Source organism: Saccopteryx bilineata, chromosome 4, assembly GCF_036850765.1.
Source record: "Saccopteryx bilineata isolate mSacBil1 chromosome 4, mSacBil1_pri_phased_curated, whole genome shotgun sequence".
In the NCBI taxonomy this organism is placed as follows: Eukaryota; Metazoa; Chordata; class Mammalia; order Chiroptera; family Emballonuridae; genus Saccopteryx; species Saccopteryx bilineata.
Window position 1 is genome coordinate 256,413,395 of NC_089493.1, and position 6,095 is coordinate 256,419,489.

Here is a 6,095-nt window from a genome sequence, read left to right on the forward strand (position 1 = left end):
ACATGGCCTCTTTCTGCTCTCTGCTCTGCTCCCTCTGCTAATCATCCCAGGAACCAAGAAAGCAAACTCTCGGTCTGCCCCCATTTTATATTGTAGCTTCACAATCTCTAATCCAATATACAAAATAGGGAAGTCTCTAATACAAAGTCACTTCTCTGAGGCATAATTGGATTGTACCACCCCACATCAAAACGGGTGGGAAAGGCTTAATCCCAAAACTGAGCCCCAGGCTACAAACATATTAATATCACCTGGGCAACGGCCTCCATGTGGGCAGCTCCACTTTAACAAAGTGAGCATAATACATTTTATTTGCCCAACAGTATCAAAATCACCTGACATAATATCTGATACATAATAAGCTTCAAATAAATATCAGTGATCTGTTAATTATAAATTTATAGGTTATTCATAGTTTAAATTGTCATAAAAACAATTTCCAATTAATATTTCCTTATAGGTTAAAATCCATTTTATATTAACATAAACAGAATAAAATTGGGAAGGTAAATAACCTAAAGCAAAATATTACCCCAGTATTTCAGAGTAACTCATACTTTAACTAACTTATATTCTTACTCTGCTCCATGAGAGTACATATTTTCTAGCTAACTGTGTAATTACATATTACAATCAAATGAACAAACTTCAGTTTATGAGAAGATTGCTCGTTAAGCCTTTTATATTAGGCAAGAATAAGATTTTTTAAAAGATATTATATCTATAGTATTGTTTACTAGGGAGGAATTTTTGAAGCTTTTTAATGTAATTCATTAACTAATTTTACAAAGAAGAAACTGAGGACTGATGTGCTTAACTGATGTTCCCATAGCCACCCCGTTATATACGGGGAAGGAAGTCAGCCCTTGCATTTCCTCCACCAAGCAAGGTCTTTCCAATAGGTAATTTCTGTTTACCCCTGTCATAGAGGCAAGTACTGCACCCATTCTGTTGCTATAACACTCATGGGGCTGGGGAACAGTCAGTGCAGCCTGTTGGGGACAATTCATGATCAGACAAGGAAGTTAGTTACATGAAGTCAACCAAAATCAGATGATTAAGTGGTAAGCAAGTGAAGAGTGAATTCATAAAAGGATTAGGTAAGTTTCTGATGCTTGGTTTAATATTGCTTGAAAGGATTAAGTGAGATTAAATTACTAAAAACTTTGTGATATTACTTTTTTTATTTTCATAGCATTGATATCTATATATGCCTAGTTACTCACAGTGTCTCTCTTTCTTACACCTGTTCAGGATATTTTTGCCTATAGGATTTTGAAGATATGTGAAATATGAGTTACCCTGAATAGTGTGGATAGTGATACTATGATAATTTATTTATTTATTCATCCTCCCTCTTCTTATCAGAATTACTCTTCACATAGTCAAACACCAAACCCTGAAGAAAAATATGGGAGGGAGGGAAAGAGGACTTCACCAAAGGAATCATGTTTTTCTAACTCTAAATGTAAGTAAGAGGATGATGGCAATTTCTCCCGTCACTTCAGAATCAGTAACCTGAGACTACAGATGAGTTGAGAAAACATTAAGAACACTGCATTTTAGGCCCTGGCCGGTTGGCTCAGCGGTAGAGTGTCAGCCTGGCGTGCGGGGGACCCGGGTTCAATTCCCGGCCAGGGCACATAGGAGAAGCGCCCATTTGCTTCTCCACGCCCCCCTCCTTCCTCTCTGTCTCTCTCTTCCCCTCCCGCAGCCAAGGCTCCATTGGAGCAAAGATGGCCCAGGCGCTGGGGATGGCTCCTTGGCCTCTGCCCCAAGTGCTAGAGTGTCTCTGGTCGTGGCAGAGCGACAACCCGGAGGGGCAGAGCGTCGCCCCTGGTGGGCGTGCCGGGTGGATCCCGGTCGGGCGCATGCGGGAGTCTGTCTGACTGTCTCTCCCCGTTTCCAGCTTCAGAAAAATACAAAAAAAAAGAACACCGCATTTTAAAGAGAGGACTCCAAAATTGCAGCTGGACAAGTTTTCTCAGGCTCACAAAGAAGGCAGTTAAACTAGTGCTAGTCCTATAAGCTACTATACTTCCTCAATCCTTCACCATATCTTTCCTCTTCCTCAGAACCTGCAGGATGGGGTGGGAAGAGAGTCACTGGCATCTATAGGGAGAACAGTTGATGGTAAGATCTTACCTCCATCTTTCCTTTGAAGGTAAAGTGGGGATAGGGAGGGCTCCAAGAAACTCATTCAAAGAGATCAGGAATTCCAGTGAGAAAGGGAAACCAGCATCTTCTTTCCAGGTTTATCCTTCAAAAAGATGTGGATTCACTCATGCCCTGAGCAAGAAGTACTGAAGTTCATAGAAGCACCTTACTATGAGGGGTTTTTGGGGGGTGGGGGAGACATGGACACATGTGGCTGCTTCTCACTTGAAAATTTTCCCAAGGCAGGTTTGCCAGAGCAGCCTGAGCCAGAACTTGAGCGGAGCCACACTACCAAGTGCTTAGGAGAAAACGGAGGGGAAATATAAACACTCCGGTTCCCACAAATATCGGAGGGCACCATAAATCAGTGGTCCCCAACCCCCGGGCCGCGGACCAGTACTGGCCCGTGGGCCATTTGGTACTGGTCCGCAGAGAAAGAATAAATGACTTACATTATTTTCGTTTTATTTATATTTAAATCTGAATGATGTTTTATTTTTAAAAAATGACCAGATTCCCTCTGTTACATTCATCTAAGACTCACTCTTGAAGCTTGTCTCAGTCACATGATACATTTATCCATCCCACCCTAAAGGCCGGTCCGTGAAAATATTTTCTGACAATAAACCGGTCCATGGCCCAAAAAAGGTTGGAGACCACTGCCATCAATGCCATCAGAGATTCTGGACAGGCTCCTGGATGTTCCAGGTAAAGTAAGCTTCCATAAAGCTACCCAGATGCTTTTTAGGTGAAGGGAGAGAAGTCCTGTTTAGAGAAGGGGTTTGTGGTATAGACTATTTAGCAGGGCAAAGTGTATAGCCTATGGCTGCCTCTCTCTGTGAGTACCTGGTACTAGAGAAGATAGGATATAAAGCTGTCCCTCCAAGGTAAACAAACACATCATCTATGCCAAGACAACCTCAACAGTAGAGAAAAGCTGCAGAGTTGAAACAAAATCAAACCAAAATATGACCAAACAATGTTCTAAGAGGAACCTTTGCTGCTGCCCTGAAACTAGAATGTATTAGACCAGGGGTCCCCAAACTTTTTACACAGGGGCCAGTTCACTGTCCCTCAGATCGTTGGAGGGCCGACTGTAAAAAAAACTATGAACAATTCCCCATGCACATTGCACATATGTTATTTTAAAGTAAAAAACAAAACGGGAACAAATACAATATTTAAAATAAAGAACAAGTAAATTTAAATCAACAAACTGACCAGTATTTCAATGGGAACTATGCTCCTCTCAATGACCACCAATGAAAGAGATGCCCCTTCCAGAAGTGCTGCGAGGGCCGGATAAATGGCCTCAGGGGGCCGCATGTGGCCCGTGGGCCATAGTTTGGGGACCCCTGTATTAGACCAATATATTGTTCAAACAGACACGTTCCAAAGATAACACATTCAAAAGAAAGGCACCTACCTATGAGATTAGACACCTCTCCTGAATGCTTATTAAAGTGTGAACCTTGGGTCTGGCTATAACCAGCTTGTACCACCATTTCTCACCTAAACCCCCTTCCCAATCTATGTTAGAAGACTGACCAGAACAGAGAAGGAAATCAGTCAAGTATCACAAGACCTTACGGAATACACCACTTTTCCCACACTTTCAAGCCAAGATAAAGAGGGGGATATTCCAAAAGAGTTACTCATAGAGAACAGTGTGATAATAGGAAGGGAGAAATGACATGTGACTCTTAATTGGACACCTGCTTAGTCAGTGGACTTGCTAATTTAGCCCTGGCTTTGTGGGATTAGAGAAGTATTGAAAAGAAATGACAGAGAATGGCAAAAAACTTTCCTACACATATGCTTTTTGGCAAGAATACAGGATGCTTAACTGGACTCTAGAGAAAGTGCCTCATACTTTGTCTCCCTGGCCAGTACTCCGTAGGAGACCTACCACTGAGCAAAGGGACACCAACAGCAATAGACTATAAGATGGAGCTGAGAGATGAAGGAAGAATTGTGTCTAAAGCTTGATTTCCCAATTCAGGAACAGTGCAATGGAGAAGTGCAATAGGGCTCTCCATAGTATTCAGACATGCATCCCATTTGAAAGCTCAACATGAAGAGAAGCAGACACAGAAAATGAAGACCTGCCTGCAATATCATCCACTAGGTAAGGACACACCTATCTACTTTATCTCCCCACTCTTTGCCCCAACCCACAGGAGGAGCAAGGCCTTGAAGAGGCAGGAAGGTTTCTCCAAGTAAAATCACCTACCGTCTTCACCCACCAACTCAAGCTGTCAGGGTCCCAGCTACAACTGTTCTAAGGGGCAGAGGAGAGATTCAAGTTTCAGAATGGTCCAGACATTAATGTGAAGTTATAGACTCTGACCTAGACACGTGACCAGGGGAATCTGACAGAGCAGTTGAAAACAGAGAATGAAGAAATGTAAAACCGTACCGTGTGACATGGCTCACGGAGTTAGCCTCTTCAATATGCCTTTGCTTAGAGCAGTTTTAGGTTCACAGCTATATTAAGTGGAAAGTACAGAGGGTTCCCTCACACAGGCACAGCCTCCTGCACTCTCCACATCCCTCTCCGCGGGCCATTTGTTACAGTCAATGAACCTACATCGACAAACTGTTACCATCCAAAGTCCACAGTTTGCATCAGGGTTCACTCTCAGTGTTGCACATCTGATAGGTTTTAACAAATGTCTAATGACATGTACCCATCATTATAGTATCGCACAAAACAGTCTCACTGCCCTAAAAGTTCCAGGCGCTCCACCTATAATATACCTTTAATATATGTATTTTCTCTGGAACAGCATTTGGCCCATTGAAGATTTTCATATCCTAACCTCTTACACATGGGTTAAAAAATAACCCCCTGTGAGAATATTCTTGGCATTTGAGAGTTGATCAATAAATGGCGTTTTGTTATTTTGGGGACTGTTTATTCCATTTTCTTGCATTAATCTTCTTGCTCCTAGAGTGTTCCAATGTGCATGAATGGAGTCCACTGACATAACTTGTTATGTATTAAGAAGATCAACACTTTTTCTAGGACATATATTGCAAATATTATCCCAAGTCCTTTTTAAAATGAGTTGATAGTTTTGAGTAGTTTTGAAAACAAATCTTTTAAATTTAAACCTGGTTACCTCCAATGGCATTTGCTTTGTGGCTTTTGTCCGTCTTCCCTCTCAAGATGATATAAATATTCACCTGTATTTTACCATAATTGGGTTTTTTAATTTAAATTTAATTTGATTAAAAATAATTTTGGTGTAAGTTATAAAGTAAGGATAATGATTGATTTCAAAATGTTGACTGAGTTACCCAGCACACTTGGTCAAAAACTCCTCTTTCAAGACTATACTTTCAGGGATCATTTCTATAGTTTGTTACTAGAGAGGTTTCTCTGACCGTGTAGAGTACCCGAAACCACGAGGAGGAGCTACAGTGTTCTCTCCTGAGCGTGAAGCCGGCTCTTGGTGTTGCTTGTGCAACTGCCTTTTGCCATTGATGATCCTTATTCTCTGCCTTTGGGAGAGTAAGAAAGAGGGAGAGAACGCAGTCTGAGTGGTGAAAAAAATAATAATAATAATAAAAATCCTCTTTTCCCTCATTTTACTTTGAGGCACCTTCCCCCTTCTTGTTTGTCACAGTTTCATATATATTAGGTCTGGATTTGTTATTTTGCTCAACGATCTATCTTACTATGTCCTGTGCCACTGCCATCCTCCTCCACTTACTATGTCCTCATGGTTTATCCTACTCGGGTTTTCAAACTCCCTTCAGTCAGTTTTGGTTATTCATATTTTTTCAGGTCATTTATATTGTTTGACCTGTCGTTCATATTGTTTCATTTATTTAATTTGAGAATTTTAAGTTCACTGTCCATTGAAGCATAGTCCAGACATTTCCTCTATGGCTATGGTTTTCCTTGGGTTACTTGCACATTTCTCTTCCTC

General features: G+C 41.3%; 1 non-coding gene across 1 annotated transcript; it reads left to right on the top strand.

Annotated features, from left to right (window-relative positions):
* Positions 1-5,490: 5,490 nt before the first annotated feature.
* On the top strand, positions 5,491-5,708 carry LOC136336828 (small nucleolar RNA U3). The gene has a single exon (XR_010731609.1). It is a non-coding gene; the product is annotated as a small nucleolar RNA U3 (small nucleolar RNA).
* Positions 5,709-6,095: the final 387 nt, after the last annotated feature.